This window comes from Camelus dromedarius, chromosome X (genome assembly GCF_036321535.1).
Source record: "Camelus dromedarius isolate mCamDro1 chromosome X, mCamDro1.pat, whole genome shotgun sequence".
Taxonomy (NCBI): Eukaryota; Metazoa; Chordata; class Mammalia; order Artiodactyla; family Camelidae; genus Camelus; species Camelus dromedarius.
In genome coordinates this window covers 37,247,534-37,268,574 of record NC_087472.1, presented here as the reverse complement: position 1 = coordinate 37,268,574, position 21,041 = coordinate 37,247,534, and the positions used below count along the sequence as shown (strand labels likewise).

The window sequence follows — 21,041 nt, the reverse complement described above, 5'->3', positions numbered from 1 at the left end:
TAGGCATAGAGGAACACGACATGGTTATAAGAAAACATAGGTCTTCCACCTTTGTTCTTTGTACCTTTGGAAACATTTTTTTTTAAATTAAGGACATGATAAAAGCAATAAAATATAGATAAAATTATTATGATATGTGAAATTTCTGCTATCAAGCATATTACATGGAATGTAAATATAACCTCATTATCCCTTGATAATAGCTTGAAGACCAACTTATCATCTTTACATTTTTTTTTTACTTTGCAATAATTATAGATTCACAGGAGGTTGCAAAGAAATATACAGGAAAGTTCTATGCACTCTCCTCTCAGCTTTTCTCAGTGTTAACAACTTACAGAACTATAGTACAATATCAAAACCAAGAAATTGAATTGTTACAATTCATAGAGCTTATTCAGATTGCAACAGTTACACATGCACTCATTTATGTGTGTGTGTAGCTGTATGTAATTTTCTCGTGTGTAACCTGTGTAACCACCACCACAATCAAAATACTCAACTGTAACATCACCACAAGACTCCATGTTACTCATTTATGTCACACCAGTCTCTTCCCCTTCTATCCCTAATTCCTGGCAACTATGAATCTCTTCTCCATCTCTTTAATTATGTTATTTCATGGTTGTTACATAAATAGAATCATGCAGTATACGAGCTTTTAAGATTGGCTTTTTTTCACTCAGGATAATGCCCTTGAGATCCATCCAAGTTGTTATATGTTTCAAAAACTTATTTTTTTTACTACTGAGTAGTATTCCATGGTATGAATGTGCCATAGTTTATTTAACCATTCATCCATTGAAAGGCATTTGAATAATTTCCAGGTTTTGACTATTATGAATAAAACTGCTGTGAACATTCATGTACAAGTTCCTGCATGAAAATAAATCTTCATTTCTCTGGGATAAATGCCAGGAGTATGATTGCTGGATCATATATTAAGTCCTTTTTTAGATTTGAAAGGAATTGCCAAATTATTTTCCATAGTGTCTGTACCATTTTACATTCCTACCAGTAATGTATGAGTGATCCAGTTTCTCTACATCCTCATCAAAATTTGGTATCATTACTGTGTTTTATTTTAGTTATTCTGTTAGGTATGTAGTGATATCTCTTTGTATTTTTAATTTGCATTTCTCTAATGACTAATGTATATATTTTGCATATCTTTTGTTTGACATCTGTATATAATCTAGGGTAAAATGTCTGTGCATGTCATTTGCCCATTTTCTTTTTTTAAAATTTTGTTTTAAAAATGTTTACAATGTTGTGTTAATTTCCAGTGTAGAGCACAATTTTTCAGTTATACATTCATATATATACATATATATATATTCATTGTTACATTCTTTTTCACCGTGAGCTACCACAAGATCTTGTATATATTTCCTTGTGCTATACAGTATAATCTTATTTATCTATTCTATATATACCTGTCAGTATCTACAAATTTTGAACTCCCAGCCTGTCCCTTCCCACCCGCCCCCCCTCCCCCGGCAACCACAAGTTTGTATTCTACGTCTATAAGTCTGTTTCTGTTTTGTATTTATGTTCATTTGTCTTTTTCTTTTCTTTCTTTCTTTTTTTTTTAGGTTCCACATATGAGCAATCTCATATAGTACTTTTCTTTCTCTTTCTGGCTTACTTCACTTAGAATGACATTCTCCAGGGACATCCATGTTGCTGCAAATGGCATTATGTTGTCATTTTTATGGCTGAATAGTATTCCATTATATAAATATACCACATCTTCTTTATCCAGTCATCTGTTGATGGACAGTTAGGCTGTTTCCATGTCTTGGCTGTTGTAAATAGTGCTGCTATGAACACTGGGATGCAGGTGTCTTTTTGAAGTAGGGTTCCTTCTGGATATATGCCCAGGAGTGGGATTACTGCATTTGCCCATTTTCTAATTGGATTTTTTATTGTAATACTGAGTTTTGAGAATTTTTTGTATACTTTAGATGCAAAGTCTATACACATATTGAATATGTGTTTGCAAATATTTTCCCTCAGACTGGAATTTGTCTTTTTATCCTCTTCACAGAATCTTTCACAGAGCAAAAGTTTTTCATTTCAATGAGGTCCAGATTAACAACTTTTCATTTTATCAATTGTGGTATTTGATATCAAGTCTAAGAAATTTACCTAATCCTACCTAGGTCCCAAAGATTTCTTCCCATATTCTTTTCTGTAAGTTTTGTAGTTTTACGTTTTACATTTATGCCCATATCCACTTTGGGTTAATTTTCATATAAAGTTTAGGTCAAGGTTCTTTTTTTTTTGCCAATAGTTATCCAACTTCTCTAGCACCATTTATTGAAAAGGCTATACTTCCTCCGTTGAATTCCTTTTGTTCCTTTGTCAAAAATTATTGGATGTATTTGAGAGGATCTATTTCTGGGTTCCATATTCTATTCCATTGATGTATGTGTCTACCCCTCTGCAATTTATCATTTTAATAGAGAGTCAAATTCTAGTTTTTCATTAATATAATATTGGCATAAAATTTTCACAAGCTCTTTTTTTTTATGAACAAATCCATCAAAACTGAAGCAAATCTTGCCAAAATTTAACACATTTCATTTGCTTCTTTTTAGATTCAGTATAATAAACCAAGGCAAAAGAAAATTCCCTTTCTGAAAATCTTATGCAACTTTGTCTTTCCCTGTCTTCTTTTACATTCTGAAATAATCGGGTGCTTTAAAGAAAAAAAAGAAAAACTAGTCTCTTTTTACCTTGATTTAAAAAAAATTCAAGCATTACCTTATATACTGAGGTTTATTTCTCTGTTACTCTTGTTCCTAGTATATTCATAATAATTATAGCTTTTAACCAAAGTAACTAACTTCTATTTGACAGAAAAAATGGGAGGAATTGAGGACTGTTGTACACTGGAATTAAGCAGAACAGCAAAGCTTATGAGTACACAACTTTCTACAGCCTCACATATCTCTTTTACATCTTAAAGTGTCAAAAGTGAACATGTCTGTTAACATGACCAAAGACAACCATCCTATAGCATATAAAAAATAAGCAAATGTTTGCTGTTTGAAATTATGCTTAATAATAATTTTTTCAATATTCCATTTCACTTAGAAATTATCTAGCAATCAAAGATAATTCCTTAATTAATTTGACTTGATATTAATCCAAGTGTTGAGTTTACCTAAGAATCTTGAAAATTATGTTCAAACTATAAAATATAATTACAATTGATGTAAAAAGTTTGTCAGAATAATGATGAAATTTAGAAAAAGACAAATTTACATTTTTCACAGTCTTGAAAATTATGAGTTACATTAGCTTGTTTGATTAGTAAACCAAAATAGGAAGTTTAAGAAATTCACAGTAAGTAGTCTTTTCATAAAAGACAAAATTTTATAAAAATAAAATGTGCACTTTATTATACCTAATATATATTTGAGAAAGAGACCTAGAGCTTTTCTTCTCTTTCTAAAACCTAAATTAACAAACCAATCGAAACTGTCCAAGGATTCTTAATTATGTAAACATGAATTCTTAAAATGTTCCTGAGCTAGCCATTTCTGTAAGGATTTTACAAACATATAACACATTTAAAGTATTGGAAGTTAATTAAAAATTTTTCTGTCGTTTATAGGAATATTAGATTTTTATAACTGCTTATATACATAAATAAATTACAATTGACCTCCTTAAAGAGGCATTATAATGTAATTTATTATTATCCTTCATTGGTAGGAAACTGTTTCATATTCACATGAATAGATCTTTCTGATTTACAGAAAAACAGGTATATGGAAAGCTAATAGCTTCAATTCTGCAACTTCTGCCACAGGTCAAGCATAAACACATAACCTCAAAAACTCACAGGGCTAGATATGAAAGAGCTGTTCTCTTTCACAATGGGAAAAAAGTTCTTAATTGATTTGATTTTGTAAATAGACAAAAAGCCTAAACAAGGCAGATACGCTGTTTCTCATCCAGCAGAGAATAGCTCTCCACCATCCATCCAAAAGAAATCACCAAATGATCAGACAATAAAAACAAATTCCCAATCATTACTACCACCAAGGGGGAATAACTTTTTATCGTGTGCAAAAAAGAAATAAAAACAGAAAAATCACTAGGGAGGAGAAAATAAAATCTGTAGAAACAGAAAGAGCAATGTTCAAGTTCTGTTGCTCCTTGGGTTCACCCTGACTACCAAGAAAAATGTATTTGGGCTTAAACAGCCTATGAGGTACATTTCTCCCATAATGCAGTTTTTTTTCCCTCTATCGAGTGAGTCAATTTGGGTATCGCCATGGAATCTCCAAAACTGTCTAAGCATAATTTTCAAACAAGTGAAATCATAATACTCAGGCAAATATAAAATAAATACATGTCAAAGGTTTTATTTAATTCATTAATTAATGAAGGAAGTATTAAGGTGTCATGACTTGGTAAAACACCATTTTAAAATAGACTGTTGATAGGAATATAAGATTTCTGGGTTAAATACAAACTGGGTAACGTCCAACTTTGGAGTTACCTGTCTACAGACAGAAATTATTTGCATTTAGACAAGATGAAAATCTACAATTTAACCTACAACTTCATTAAATCCAGAACCTTAAATAAATAGTAAACAGTGAGTTGTACAAGTCATTATCCTTGGTCCCCCAGATCAGGGGTTGGCAAATTATAGCCTGTGGGCCAAATCTGGCCACTTACTTGTTTACATATGGTGTATGGCTGCTTTCATGCTATGGTGACAGAGTTGAGTATTTGTGAGACTCTATGGCCCACAAAACTGAAAATATTTACTATCTGGACCTTTGCAGAAAACACTTTCTGATTGTTGCCCAACAATCCTTGGATAGCCTTCACTTTCTTATGACATTGAAAATATATAGCCCCGATCTTTTTGCAGCTTCTAAGTTTTGGATACTTCTAATACTGCTCTGATTCTGCCATGGTGAAAATGCTCTTTTCCTTTTTTGTCTTCATATATTTATTTGTATCTTTCTTATAATATTATCTGTGGTATTATGATCTTTCATGAGATTTAAGCTTATTGAGAACATCTCATTCATCTTTGTATCTACATGTAACACAATGCTTTGCAAACAGTAGATATTCAATAAATCTTCATTGAAATGAATTGAATAAAGACTAAAATGTGAATATGAAAGCTCAGGAAAGGTTTCCCTGGTGGTTGAGATTGCTTAGGGAGGATTAGGGATGGGTGGCAGAGAGGTGAATGAAATCCTATGTAAAATTACATAAATGCAAAATATTATAAATTCTGCTGAATTTATTATTTCCAAGGACCCAATCACCTATCTATTATGTACCATAATTTCTTCATCTGTATGATATGGATACTATTTGCCAGTTACAGAACTATTTGGAATGTCTCAGACCCAGAATAAATAACTTGCAGTTTATTAGCATTTGTTCTTATGAGGAATTCACACATTTGGTCAGTAAAAGTTTATCCAGTATTGACAGTGACAAAATAGTTGAAAACCATAGTTTTATGTAATAAACATGCTGTGACAAAAGGGTTTTTTTGTTACCTTCATGTGTAACATGTAGTCTAGAAGATGTAGTCTGAATGATGAAATTTTGGGGTTTTCAGGACTTTGGGGTGATTTATGCAGACCAGCAGACTGAATGTTACTTTGTCCTAAATTCCCGGTCACCATGCAAATTGTACTCAGTAAGTATCATCTGAATTAATTTGAAATGTGGTTTTATCCTATCATGGAGGGTTAGGAGGTGGCTAGGCAGCATATGCTATTATTTTTATCTTATAAATGAGAAGTTAAAGTATAATCTTATTGCCATTAGCAGGCCTTGATCCTGGCTCATCTGACATTAAGCTAAATCTTTCTGCTAAGAAACCCTCAAAATATGATACATAGTATTTCATTCTGAGATATTTGTAAAAAGTATGATTTTCTAAAGAAAGTAACTTTAAGTGTAGTTAAAATATTCTACTGCCTGATCTCAAAGTTTACCTGAGCCTGTATTTTCATCTGAAGTCTTTAAATTTTTTTTGTCCTGAAGGATTGTTCAATTAATGTCAGATTACTGGCTGTTTTAAAAAAAGTAATTAAATGAGCCAATCATTTCAAATATATAAGTGAGAATATGATTTAGTTGATTTCACAGTTAACAATTTAACTTCAGTAAAAAGCAGTTCCTAGTTTTCTCCTTGGGCTTGTCTAACACAAGTGAATACCAGTTAAAGTACAATCTTTCCACTGAGGTTTAGACCATCATTTTTCTAATTATGGTATAAATACCTCAATGGAAAAAAAAACCCTTCATCTGCAAAGAAGTAATTCCCAACAGAAATCTTTTATATTGTAGAATACCAATTGTTACGCATTTCTCAATACCTTTGCCAAAGGAGGCATGCACCAGTCAGTACATTAAAATGATGGAGGTTAAGGGAAAGATAACTACACTGGGAACAAGTAAAAGCATTGAGTATATAACATAACTCATTTCACTTTATATAATCTTGATTTTACTTCACTAAGTTTGGAGTGTTTTAGAATCTGTTTTCTGCTATCGGGTAAAATTAAGTGAAGTTTCTCTATTTCATGAAGAATAATGCACTCTTACTCAATCCTTTTAGTTTGCTGTCTGTATAAAATGGATTTATTGCTTCATGATATCATTTGGGTGGCAATATAATCTAAGCCCCCCAGACTATTGGCTAGGTTTACATGTGATGATTTAACCAGACATTAATAAAGCCATTTCATTAACTAATCATAATGGCTCAGTTATTTGTGTGGTGATTTGTAAAAATTAGTTAGTTGGCTGAAATGAATTGATTTCCATGCTGTAATCAATTTACCTCATTCATTTAGAGATAGAGCATGAGTTCTTCATTAGAATGAAGATATGTCAATTAATTTTATCAAATTACTTTGAATAATTACAAATACAATTTGTATTAAAAATATAAAGTCACATTCTAAATACAATAAGTATAAACAAAATTTATTGACTATTAGGTAAATGATGATTGAAAACTCCAAAAATAGTAATTATCATATATCTCTTCTTTTTTAAGTCAATGTTTGGCATGTCACCATTGCAGACAGTTATTAATTCAACTTATACATGCCACTGTACTGGGTACTATTCACAGGCAGTAAAACAAGATGATAATTGCCCCAAGATGTTTATTAGCTATGAAAATCACCGCTGACACAGACCTGAATGCCTCTTTATATCAAAATGCTGTTGTAACATCAGAGTTGGAAGAGAATTCATCTAGTCAAATTTCCTGCTTATTGTGGAAATCTCACCGGTAATTCCTGGAGTTACAAGACCCAGCCTTATCTCCTTGACCCAGATCATATCCAACTTCAATTCGGATACATAAACTGAGATACTGGCATACATATGTGTATCTCTGGCATTTTGACCCTGGACATGTTCCTGAGAATTGATTGCAATTCAATCTCGTAACAGCTCCACCTTATTATAAGGCATAAATTCAACAATATACAATTTCACTTACTCTCATGACTATTTTTAGATTTTCAGATGCATGTAATATGTTTTAATTTTTTATTATTTACAATTATGCACTGAAGTTCCAATTGTAAATGCATGTAAGAAATCTTTCCAGAAGGTAAAAAGTTGAAGAAAAGCTAACTGATTGAAATATACTTATAATCCTCAGATACTCTGAATCTCATGAAATATACTTGTAATCCTCAGATACTCTGAATCTCAGAAAGGTCTAAGATCGATTTTTAAACTTTTTCCCCAAAGTTACTAATTTCGCTCACTCACACGTTTTTTAAAAGGGTGACAAAATAATTTATTAAGGATCTACTAACTGCTAGTCATTCTTACTTATATATTCTACTTAATGCTAGCAGAATTATGAGGAAGAATTTGTTATCACTCTTATATAAATGAAAATTGTTCAAAGAGGTTAAATTAATTATCTAAGGCAACATAGGGAAAAAAGATAGGTTATAATTCTTTGAATTCAAATCTAGTTGTCTTTTTTGTGTATCAGGGAGTGAGGTAAGATCGCTGTCCAACAGATAGCTTCACCTGTGCAATATGGGGTGGTGGGGAAAGAAAGTGAAATAACATAAGGGAGTTTGCCTGTCCAGAGACAGAAACTAAACAACTAGCCAGCTGAGCATGTGCTATCGGGATAGGGTTGTCTAACTGGGGAGCAAGAAACTAGAAAGGATAAAATAGGGGTTTCACATTGATAAGTAAATGAGATGGAAGTCACAGTAATATTTGTAAGTGTTAGAGCAGAGATTCAAACCCAAGGCCTTCCTTTTTACCTCTAGGCTTATACATACCTTTGTTCATATCTTTTCTTATGTCTAGAATGTTATTTCCCTCCAGCTTTTCCTGCAAAATTTATCAAGTTCCCCTCTAAGGCAACTACTAAATGAAGCATTTCATAATCCACTTCCTTTTCCCAGCAGGTGGGATCTTTCAGCTATGGGATATGGTATTGAAAGGCATTAGTGCTGGGATACAGGAGAGTGTTGCAGCTCTGTAATGGGATTGGAGTTGCCTTTGGACATCTTCTTTGGCCAGCTCTCTTGATCAGCTTTTCTGAGATGCCAACAATGGCATCTGGAATGGTCCAGAATTCTTGCATTGACCCTAGGCTAACCTGGCAGAACCAAGAGAAGGTTGGGCGAATATCATCTGTACAGTCAACCATCAGAAACCAATGCAATAGCCTCACATCTCTTACTATATCTATTGCTGAATGTAAATGTTTGTATAATTCTTAGAGAGAGAAAAAGAATCAAAAGCTTTGTTGATTTGTGTCAGTTCACCTCATACTTTGATGTTAATATCTGTGCTCAAATGCACTCAGATTCCTGAATACTAATCTCATTTAATACTTACCTGAAAGAAGAAATGAGAAGGTGAGGAAAGGAAGTGTCATAAATACTCATCCAGATGCTCCTTTTGGCTCCTACATGGAAGGGTTAGTCCTGCACTATCCACTATGATAGCCAATAGCTAACTGTGGCTATTGAATGCATGAAATATAGCTACTATCAATTGAGATATGCTGTAAGTGTAAATTAAAGACTGGTTTCAAAGGCTTAGTATGAAAAAAGGAATGTAAAATACCTTATTAACCATTTTAATATTAATTACATGATAATATTTTTGATATTTTGAGTTAAATAGGTTATTAAAATTAATTCCACCTATTCTTTTTATATTTTTAATATAGCCACTAGAAAATTTTAAATTACATATGTGGCTCACATTTTTGGCTTGGAAACATTTGTATTGTGCAGTCCTAGTTTAAACTCTTGCAACTCAGTGTGGTTGAATGAGCAGCAACATTAACATCATCTGAGAGCTAGCTAGGGATTACACCAGATCTACTGAATCAGAATCTGCGTTTAGTATGACCCACAGGTGATTCCTTTGTACTTTAAAGCTTGAGAAGCACTGCTCTAGACACTGCACAAAGTGACTGATTTTTGCCTCAATTGTAAGTAATATGAAAAATTTTGTGCTGTGTGATGGTTAATTTTACATGTCAACATTACTAGGCTATGATACCCAACTGTTTGATGAAGTCTAGCTGTTACTGTGAAGGGTTTTTTTTTAATTGATGTATATAGTTGATTTAAATATTATATAAGTTACAGGTATAGAACATAGTGATTCACAGTTTTTAAAGGTTGTACTCCATTTATAGTTATTATAAAATATTGGCTTTATTCCCTGAGCTGTACTTACTTACCCTTGTAGCTTATTTATTTTATACATAGTAGTTTGTACCTCTTAATTCCTTATCACTATCTTGCTTCTCCACCTTCCCTATCCCCACTGGTAACCACTAGTTGGTTCTCTATACCTGTGAATCTGTTTCTTTTTTGTTATATTCATTAATTTGTTTTATTTTTTAGATTCCACGTATAAGTAACATTATACAGTATTTGTCTTTCTCTGTCTGACTTATTTCACTGAGCATAATATGCTGTAGGTCCATCCCTGTTGTTGTAAATGGCAAAATTGCATTCTTTCTTGTGGTTGAGTGATATTCCATTGTGTGTGTGTGTGTATCACATCTTTTTTATCCAGTCATCTGTTGATAGATACTTAGGTTGCTTCCATATCTTAGCTATTATAAATAATGCTGCTGTGAACATTGGGGTGCACATATCTTTTGAAATTAATGTTTTTGTTTTCTTCAGATATATACACAGGAGTGGAATTGTTGGGTTATATGGTAGTTCTAGTTCCATCTTTTTGTGCCATCTTCAATTTCTTTCAGCAGTGTCTTATAGTTTTCCAAGTACAGGTCTTTTACCTCCTTAGGTAGGTTTATTCCTAGGTATTTTATTCTTTTTGATGTAACTATAAATGGGATTATTCCTTAATTTATCCTTTTGATATTTCATTGTTAGTATATGGAAATGCAAAAGATTTCTGTATATCAATTTTGTATCCTGCAGCTTTGACAAATTCATTTATGACTCTGGTAGATTTCTAGGGGCATTTTTATACAATTTTCTGTGTATAGTATCATGTCATCTGCAAACAGCAACAGTTTTACTTCTTCCTTTCCAGTTTGGATTCCTTTTATTTCTTTTTCTTGACTGATTGCTGTGGATAGAACCTCCAATAGTGTGTTAGATAAAAGTTACAAGAGTGGGCATCTTTGTCTTGTTCCTAATCTTAGAGGAAATGTTTTAAGCTTTATACCACTGAGTATGATGTTAGCTGTGGGTTTGTCATATTTGGCCTTTATTATGTTGAGGTATGTACCCTCTTTACCCACTTTCTGGAGAGTTTTTATTATAAATGGATATTGAATTTTTGTCAAAGATTTTTATGTATCTATTGAGATGATCATATGTTTTTTATTCTTCAATTTGTAAATGTGGTGTATCACATTGATTTGTGGATATTGAAAAATCCTTGCATCCCTGGGATGAATCCCACTTAATCATGGTGTGTTATCCTTTTAATGTATTGTTGGATATGGTTTGCTAATATTTTGTTGAGGATTTTTACATCTGTATTCATCAATTATATTGACCTGTAAGTTTCTTTTTTGTGATATCTTTGTCTGGTTTGGTAGCAGGCTAATGCTGGCCTCATAGAATGAGTGTGGAAGTGTTCCTTCTTCTGCCTTTTTTTTGGAGTAGTTTGAGAAGTATAGGTGTTAACTCTTCTGTAAATGTTAGGTAGAATTCACCTGTGAAGCCATCTGGTTCTGGACTTTTGTTTGTTGGGAGTTATTTATTACTGATTCAATTTCATTGCTGGTAATTAGTCTGTTCATATTTCTGTCTTGTCCTGGTTCACTCTTGGGAGATTGTACATTTATAAGAATTTGTTCATTTCTTCTAGGTTGTTCATTTTATTGACATATAGTTGTTCATAGTAGTCTCTCATGAGCCTTTGTGTTTCTGTGGTGTGAGTTGTAATTTCTCCTTTTTTCATTTCTGATTTTATTGATTTAGGCCCTCTTTCTCTTGAGTCTGGCTAAAGGTTTATCAATTTTGTTTACCTTTTCAAAAAACCAGCTCTTAGTTTCATTGATATTATCTATTTATTATTTTTATTTTCTTAATAAACATTTATTAAGAAATATTTATTATTTTGTTTCTTCTACTAACTTTGGGTATTATTCTTCTCTTTCTAGTTCCTTTAGGTGTAAGGTAACTGGATAAGGAAGATGTGGTGTGCATATACATACATACATACATACATACATACATACATACATACAATGGAATACTACTCAGCCATAAAAAAGGATGAAATAATGCCATTTGCCGCAACATGGGTGGACCTGGAGATTATCATTCTAAGTGAAGTCAGCCAAAAACAAGTACTGTTTTTGAAATCATATTTTGTACCTGATTGTTTTATGTATTCCTTAGCTGCTTATTATGGTTATAGATGATATTTTACTACTTTTCCCTTTTAACCTTCCTATAGCTTTGTGTGTGGATACTTTACTACCTTTATATTTGCCTTTACCAATGAGTTTTTTCCTTTTGTAATTTTCATGTTTCTGGTTGTGGCCTTTTCTTTTTTGCTTAGAGAAATCTCTAACATTTGTTTCTTGTAAAGCTGGTTTGGTGGTGCTAAACTCTTTTGGCTTTTGCTTGTCTGTAAACATTTTGATCTCTCTATCAAATCTGAACAAGAGCCTTGCTGGGTAGAGTTATTTTGGGTTGTAGATTTTCCCCTTTCATCACTTTAAATATATTCTGTGACTCTCTTCTGGCCTGCAGAGTTTCTACTAAAAAGTCAGTTGATAGACTTACGAGAGTTCCCTTGTATGTAACTTGTTGCTTTTCCCTTGCTGCTTTTAATATTCTTTATCTTTAATTTTTGCCATTTTAATTACAGTGTTTCTTGGTATGTTCCTCTTTAGGTTAATCCTGTTTGGGACTCTGTACATACTGCAGTTGGATGTCTGTTTCCTTTCCAAGGTTAGGGAAGTTTTCAACTATTGTGTCTTAGATATGTTCTTAGCCCCTTTGTCTCTCTCTTCTCCTTATGAGAACCCTATTATGTGCATATTAGTGTGCTTGATATTGTCCCAGAGGTCTCTTAAACTGTCTTCATTTCTTTTCATTCTTTTTTTTTCTATTCAGCATCAGTGATTTCCACTACTCTGTCTTCTAGCTCACTGATCCGTTCCTCTGTATCATTTAGTCTACTGTTGATTATTTCTAGTTTTTCATTTCAGTTATTGTATTCTTCATCTCTGGTTGTTTTTATATTTTCTAACTCTTTGTTACAAACTCAACTTCTTGCTCTGTGTATCCATTCTTTTCCCAAGTTCTTTGATCATCTTTACAGTCATACCCTGAATGCTTTCTCAGGTAGATTGCCTATCTCCATTTCACTTAGTTCTTCTTCTGGGATTTTATCGTGCTCATTCATTTGAAACATGTTTCTCTGTTGCCTCATTTTACCTAACTTGCTGTTTTTATTTATATGTATCTACTAGATTGGTTACATTTCCCATCCTTGGAGAAGTGGCCTTTTCTAGGGTATGTCCTATGCATCCCAGCAGTGCACTCTGCTCTCATCACCAGATCTATATGCTCTAGGGGTGCACCCTATTGGGCTGCCTGGATCCTTTTGTTGTGGCAGGCTGACTACTGTGGGCAGTAGGCTTAGTTGGCCTCCAGTCCTATTGCTTGTCAGGCCCTATCTTATGTGGAGACTGCTGGCTGCTGATTGGCAAGGCCAGGTCATGATATAGCTAGCTGAAGAACCCTGGTGGGCTCTGAGGCTAATGCTGGCTCACTAATGGGTGGAGTTGGGATCCAGGTGACCCCAGGGCTGGTGCCTACCCACTGGTGGGTGAAGCTAGGTCCTGAGCCTAGGGCCAGTCCACTGGTGGGCAGAGCCAGATCCTTGGGTCTGGCTGCATGGCCCAGGAGTTCCAGAGCTGGTGTCAGACCACTGGTGGGTGGAACCAGTTCTTGACACAGCTGATTGCAGAGTCCAGCATGTCCTGACACTTGTGTTGGCCTGCTAGTGGGCAGGGCCAGGGCCCAGCCAGTCCCAGGCCTGCTGTTGGGTGGGCTGGGTCCACAGGCTATAGAGCTGTGTTTGTCATGTGACTGGTGTCCACCTGCAAGAGAGGGAGTCTAGAGCAAGCTCACTGGCAAGTAGGCCAGGAATTCTGGGCCTGGTGCCTTCCCACTGGTGGATAAAGCTGGTTTCTGGGGTCTCTGGCTGCAGGGCCCTGGGGGTCCTGTGTGTAGTGCCTGTGCACTAGTGTGTAACACTAGGTTCTGGGTCCTCTGGTGGGCAGGGCTATGTCCATGGGCAGCTTTGGGCTCAAAGGATTGTAAGGCAGCCTGTCAACTGGTAGGTGGGGCTGTGTCCCAACGCAGTAAGTTTCTTGGCATGAGGCATCCCAGTACTGGTGCCTACAGGCTTTTGGGTTGGAGCAGGACTACGTCCTGAGGTTCATAAACTAGAGGGAGGATTCCAAAATAGAACCTGCCAGCAACAGTCTCTACATGTTAGAATGAGCTCCCACAGATGGCTGCCACCAGTGTCTATGTCCCCAGGGTGAGCTGCAGTTGCCTCCTGCCTCTCTGGGAGACTCTCCAGATCAACAGGTAGGTCTGACTCAGGCAGGCTCCTTTCAAGTTACTGCTTCTGCCCTGGATCCTGCAGCATGTGAGATTTTGTGTGCATCCTTTAAGAGTGGAGTCTATTTCCCCCAGCCTTCTGGGACTCCCAAAAGTAAGTCAAAAAGTAAGTAAGGCCTTCAAAGTCAAATGTTCTGGTGACTTGTCTTCCCAGTGCAGAATCCCCAGTCTGGAGAGCCCATTGTGGGGTTCAGACCCCTCACTCCTTTGGGAGAACCTCTGCAATTATGATTATTCCCCCATCTATGGGTCCCCACCCAAAGGTATGGGGCTTGACTATATTGCAACTCCACCCATCCTACCCGTATCATCTCATTATGGTTCCTCCTTTATTTCTTTTAGTTGTAGAAGGTCTTTTCTGGAATGGCTTTTTCATTGATGGATATTACATAAATAGTTGTAATTCTGGTGTGCCTATGAGAGGAGGTGAGGTGTGTCTTTCTACCATCTTGGCTGATCTCCTGTGAATGTATTTTTTTAGTAATGATTAATATTTACAATCAATAGACCTTGAGTAAAGCCAAATTACCCTGGATAATGTGGATAGGCCTCATTCAATCAGTTGAAGATCTTAAGAGCAAAACTGAGGTTTCCCAAAGAAGAAGCCATTCTGCCTTAGATTGCAACATAGAAGAAACCTTGCCTGAATTTCCTCCCTGCTGGCATGTAGATTTCAGACTCAAGACTGCAACATTAACTGTTACCTGAATTTCCAGTTTCCTGCTTGCCCTACACATTTCAGACTTGCCAGGACCCACAGTAGTATGAGTCAAATTAAGTTCCCCCTCTATTTGCCTAGAGAACCCTGACTAATACAGGCTGCTTCACTTATCATGGTCCTAGGTACCAAATCTCAAGTGTGTTGTTTTGCTTCACTCTTTAGTTCTGGCATATCGCTCACCTGGATTTTTAATCAAGTCTCATTCCTTTATCTTGTTCTACACTAGAGTTGGATTCTTGACTTCCCCAAAGATAATTAGTGTTAAAGGGTAATTTCAAAAATATAAAATCATGATTTATACAAATATAAAATAAACACACATCAAAGGTTTTATTTAACTCACATTAATGATTGAAAAAGTAAGATACTGGTTCAAAGGAGAATCCAAATAATCAGCACATGTATAGGTAATCAAATGGATTTCCTGAAAGATGCAAAACTGAGCAGTACTTACAGGGAAATAAAATGTGCTGTGTGGAATCATCTTTTTTTCAATCAGTTGCATCCCCAACCAGAAAAAAAATTCATTTGCATCTCTCTAGATAAAAAAATAGTTTGCATTATTATCAGTTTTCTACAATGTACAGGATTATAACATAGCCCAAAGAGATTGCAAAGCATAGATCTTAATAGAATAGGATAATCCCTGGAGGTCTGCTAGACAACATCTAGCATTCCATTGAAAGGACACCTAGTAATCTTTTGCCTATTTTTTTAAAGTGTTTCACAATTTTTACAGAACATCCTGTTGATCAAGCAATATTAAGTTTGTTAAACTTACTGCAGTATAAGAGAAAACTTCCTTGACTGTTTCAAAATGGAGAAATTAAGGAAGGGTGTTTATAGGGTCATTAGGGGTTTAGAGCCTGGAATGGATGATTTTAAGGTGATTTTCAAAACAAGAATCTGCTACAGGTTGGGCAGAGTTTATGATGGAATGGCTTGGGATTGGTGAGCACAGCAAGGATGAGAATCTTGAAGTGAATCTTGACAATCTGACTATTTTAGTTGGCTTATCTTCTAAGAGCAAGTATTTCCTGCAGTGAATAGCTAAATTTTTATGCCTAGTCCTAGTTTAAGGACCGGAAAGCATTCCTGGTGTCAGTATTACTTAACAGAGGGACAGGAAAAATACGCCAGAGATAGGAAATTACATTGGTTTCAGTTCTCACGAGTATCGGATACCCAATTATGTGTATACATCCTTGCTTTATTTGCCTATTTTCAAGCAAAAATGCCTGCTCTGGCTTTTAATACTTGAACACACTCCATTCTAAAATGGTTTCTTGCTCTGTGTTGGGATACACTCAGAACCCCATAGTTGGTATAAGGATTATTTTAAGCTGAAGACATTTGAGATTCAACAGATACAGAAAGGAGGCATCTCAGTATTTCCCGTATCTGACTAAAAGCAGAAACTTCTGAGAAATGAAGACTGCCATAAATTCCCTCTTGGAGGGAGGCTTCTACTCCCAGGAGAGAGCGACCAAGAGTAAACCTACCATAAATCTCTCTGGGCGAGTTTCATGACCACAAAGAGGACAGAAAGACCACTCACAGCTGCATAAACAAAATTATCACAAACTTTCTTATCTCTTATTTGTTCTTCTAAAACTCATTTATCTTTCCTAAAGAAACCTATTTGTTCTTCCCATAGAAGCCCTTTCCCCTCTTCCTTTCCCCTACTAAGTTAGGTATATAAGCCCCAAATTCTAACTACCCTTTGAGTGCATCAATAAGCACTCCCTCATCTATGCACTTTGCACATGTAAATAAACTCTGGTTTTTTTCCTCTTGCTAATCTGTCTTTTGTCAGTTTAATTCACATGTCCTCAGACAGTAAGCTCAAGAGGGTAGAGCAAAAGTTTTTCCTTCCCTACACCTGCAAACTGCAACGTGCTGTTACCTATATTGTATGAACCTACCTTTCTCTTAAAATTCTAAGAAACTTTTTTGAGTAAATGTGTGCTTTGTGAATTCTTACTCCTGCAAAGAAAGAAATTAAAATTAAACGAGTTTGAACTTTTTCATTTACCCTATCTCATACTTGTAGTTATATCTACAGGTAAACCTGTCTACAAATTTTCTTAGGCAATTAAATTTGCAATTGCTTCTCAGTTCTGTGGTGCTCTAGAAAACAAATCTATCTTAGCTGCACTTTTAGGCTAAATTCTCTAAAACATCACCTGAGGAATTTGTATAAAGTGCAAATTCCTGTGTCCCTCCTCCCCTCTCCATATATTCTGATTCACTAAGCAGGAGTCCAGGGGTTAGAATAAGCCCCCACAGGTATGAAATTTAAGCATGCTACACTTTAGAAAGGCTACCCTAAAAAATACCAAAAATAACTAGACCAAATCTAGACATTTGGGAAAAAAAGTCATCTTTTTTTTTAAAATCTCATTTGATGCTCTTTTGAAATATTGGGGAAATTTATAATATGGTTGTAACCTTGGAATAAAATTTTTTCAGATCAGCATTTGCTATATTCACATTAACATCTTTTTGAAATACTAAAGTGGCTATAGCTAATCCTGGTTTGGAATACATACCTGTTTAATTTTATATTCACGACATAAAAGCATCTTGCCTATAGACCTGCTGAAACGGGAAACCAAGTTTATCACTTTATGTCAAGGTGCTAAAGAAAAGGTGTATTTTTTGTAATGCCAATGAAAGAAAATATACATTTTTTTTTGTCATGTAAAAGTTGGTGTACATATATTTTACTAACTCTTTCTGACAATAATGCCCCTTCCTTCTTCTTTGCTTGGTAATTCTTTCAAAAGTCACCTCCTGCTACCTTCTTCTTTGACTTTCATTCCCTTTCTTTGTTTCATCATAATCACTTCTTTATTTGTACTTTTTCATAGTACTCTGTGTTTGCATTATATATTTTATATTGTAATTAATTTGTTATATGTCTGCCTTCCCTGCTAGACTGTAAACCTCTCCAGGGCAGAAATCATGGTATAATTATTTTTGTGACCTCAGTCCCTAACTTATTATTCCATTCAGGAGACATTTCATGATTTGATATCTCTATACATAAGCATCTCTACAGAACGCCAAACCAGCTTTGTGAATATAACCCTGGACTTCATCAGGCACCTTCCCTTAACAATGATAAGCTAAAGATCTTTGCATCCTAATAATTTCTGTTGATGACTGGATATGTGACTGTTTCATTGCTAGACTTCTTTGAAAATTGGTAAATTCTAAAAGACAATTAAGTTCCTGTTTTCAGATTGTAAGTTACTAATGAAGAAAATAAACAAAACAAAAAGCACCATATAACAACTACCTAAAATAAAGGGATGATTGAGTGAATCATTTGTTTTCTTCTTCCTAATAAGAAGGTGTTCAACAATATGGTGTTTCTGTCAGCTTAAATTTTCTAAAGGCTGCTTTGTCTGATTCTGCTGGCTAATGTTAGTGTTCATAAATTAGGCAGTGCTATTGTTGCTAGGGAACATAGTTACCTTCTGTTACTCCAATCAATTTTAGAAAAATAACCCATCCAGTATTAAATTTTACTTGTGAATCCATGTTCTACACATTTCAAGCTGAATAAAATCATAATAAATACTATGTAAAACATTATGATTGTGACTAGTATATTTCAGGATGTGTGAGTCTGCATTACTCGGTCGTCACTCCAATTTACTGCTACATTATGTTATGGGAGAGGTCAACCAGGAAATGGGCCAGGGCTTTTTAAAAATCCAGTGTTCAGCCAATTCTATTAGTTCCAAGTGCTTTGCTCTTTTCCTCTGTGAGGATATATCAGCTTAGCATAATAGGTCCAGTTTTCAAAAAGCTGCATTTGATTTATTTCTTTTGGAAATTCAGCTTTCAGCCTGAAAAAAAAATAAGGTGCTTATATTTAAATACCCTACACCAAACTGGAAGGTAGAATTATGGAATCAGAAAAGACTTCTCTTGGAGCCTGATTACTGAAGCACATTTTAAATAATAAACTGTGAAGGAGAATTAACATTTTCTTCCCATTATCTTGATGTCAAGAAGTAAGGGTACAGAATCTTAGGGGACCAAATACTCTGATTTCTTGAAAGCCTGCCTTAGAGGCTTTAATGCAGTCATTACTTCACAAGTGTGACTTCAAGTATATATGATTCAAGAATTTAAAAAAGGAGTAGGCAGTTTTAAAATGTATCAATCAAGGAAGTAGCAAAATACTTGTCATTAAAGAGATAATCAGCATTGCAAAAACTGGCTTATGACATGCACAGAAATCCTATGCTATGGCCAAATAATATCATTGCCCAAACTGAACCCACTAGCATTTTTTTTTAATTCTCTGAAATTTAAAAGATAGTATTAAAGGATAATTTTACATGACTTTCATTCAAATGTAAAATGAACATGTGTTGAAGATTTTATTTAACTAATAAAAGAGAGCCAGAAAGATGTTATTGATTCAAAGGCAAATTTGAAGGATAGAAATAGCTTATGAAATGGATTTACAAATAGCTTTAAAACTGGCTTTTTCCACAAGGAGAGGGAAATCAATTGTCTCTCCTCTGGACAGAATTCACTTGCGTATGGAAAAATCATTTGCAGTGTTTTCAGTTATCTACAACTTAGAACTGTAAAATAATTCAAAGACAATAAAAAGTAGAGATGATGCTGATGGGTAAACTCAATAGGATACCCACCAATATTTTTTTTCCTGACAATAGAATCTGTATATGCAAGAAATGGTTACTTTCATTAAGGTGATTTAAGTTTTCCCTTCTTCAAACATAGTCTTATAGATTGCTATTGTAATTCATAATTTTATTGTTAATTTGTGTGTGTGGTTAATTTACAGAACATGCTCCAGTTCTTCCTGTGAGTGAATTGAAGACTAACTAGGAGAGCTTCTTATAATCCTTTAAAGAAGAACATTTTTGTGGTAGGTGGAATTCTAAGATGGCCCCTAAGATTCCCACCCTTTGGTGTGCACACCCTGTACAATAACTTCCCCTTGATTGTGGGCGGGCTCTGTGAATATGATGGCAAAGGGATTTTGCAGATTTTGCTTCTGAGTTAATCAAAATAAAAATTATCCTGAGTAGACCTGACCTAATCAGGTTAGCCGTTAAAGGAGGTAAGAAGCAACTGTTGACCTTGAAGACAGTAGTATATCTAAGTTGAAAGTGTTTTCCTTAAAATGTATATGGTCCTTACAATAGAATATTATTAGGCAATAAAAAGGAATGTGGTACTGATACGTGTTACAACACAGATGAACCTTGAAAACGGCATACTAAGTGAAAGAAGCCAGCCACAGAAAGCCATGTGTATAATTTCACTTAGTCATTTATATGTAATATCCAGATAGGCAAATCCCTAGAAATAGAAAGTAGGTTAGTGTTTGTCAGACACTGGGGAGAGGTAAATGAGGAGTGACTGCTAATGGATACAGGGTTTCTTCTGGGGGTGATGAAAATGTTCTCAAATTAGATTATGGTGATGGATAGTTGCACAGCTCTGTGAATATATTAAAGAACACTGAATTATATAATTTAAATGGGTGAGTTTTATGATATATATATATATATATAAAATATCTCAATACAGCTGTTAAGAATGTATAGAGGTAGGCAGGAATTTGATTCTGTCTAATTAAATATAGTGAAATATAATTCTCCTGAAGGACAATTTTTAGAAAAGTTATAAATATTGATTCAAACATTAACCAAATTTTTAAAGAGCTTTTTGTTTCTCATATTTGTTTATTTAAATTTTTACATGAAAAAAATATGATTACTGGTGAATTCCATCAAACATTTAAGGAAGAAATAATATGAATTCTACAAAAACTCTCCCAAAAAATGGAGGGGAGGTACTTCTTTCCAATTCATTCTGTGAGGCCAGCATTACTCTGATACCCAAACCAGACAAAGACATTAGAAAAAATGAAACTACTGACCAATATCCCTCATGAGCCTAGAAGCACAGTCTTAAACAAAACTTCAGCAAATTGAATACAACAATATATAAAAAGGATAACATATCACAACAAAGTTGGGCTTATCCCAGGAATACAAAGTTGATTTAACAGTCAATAGAAATCAATGTAACACCTCATACTAACAATTTAATACACACACAAACATACATGATCTCAATAGATCCAGAAAAGTCATTTGACACAATTCAACATC

At 34.6% G+C, this 21,041-nt stretch overlaps 1 long non-coding RNA gene across 2 annotated transcripts in view; it reads left to right on the top strand.

Moving 5' to 3' along the window:
* The window catches only part of LOC116150943 (uncharacterized), an 89,440-nt gene extending 69,036 nt beyond the window's left edge, over nt 1–20,404 (top strand). For both annotated transcript variants that reach the window (XR_004134785.2, XR_010379438.1), the window contains one exon: nt 19,703–20,404. This is a non-coding gene — a long non-coding RNA (uncharacterized LOC116150943). The remainder of the gene's footprint in view (nt 1–19,702) is intronic.
* The last annotated feature ends 637 nt before the right edge of the window (nt 20,405–21,041 follow it).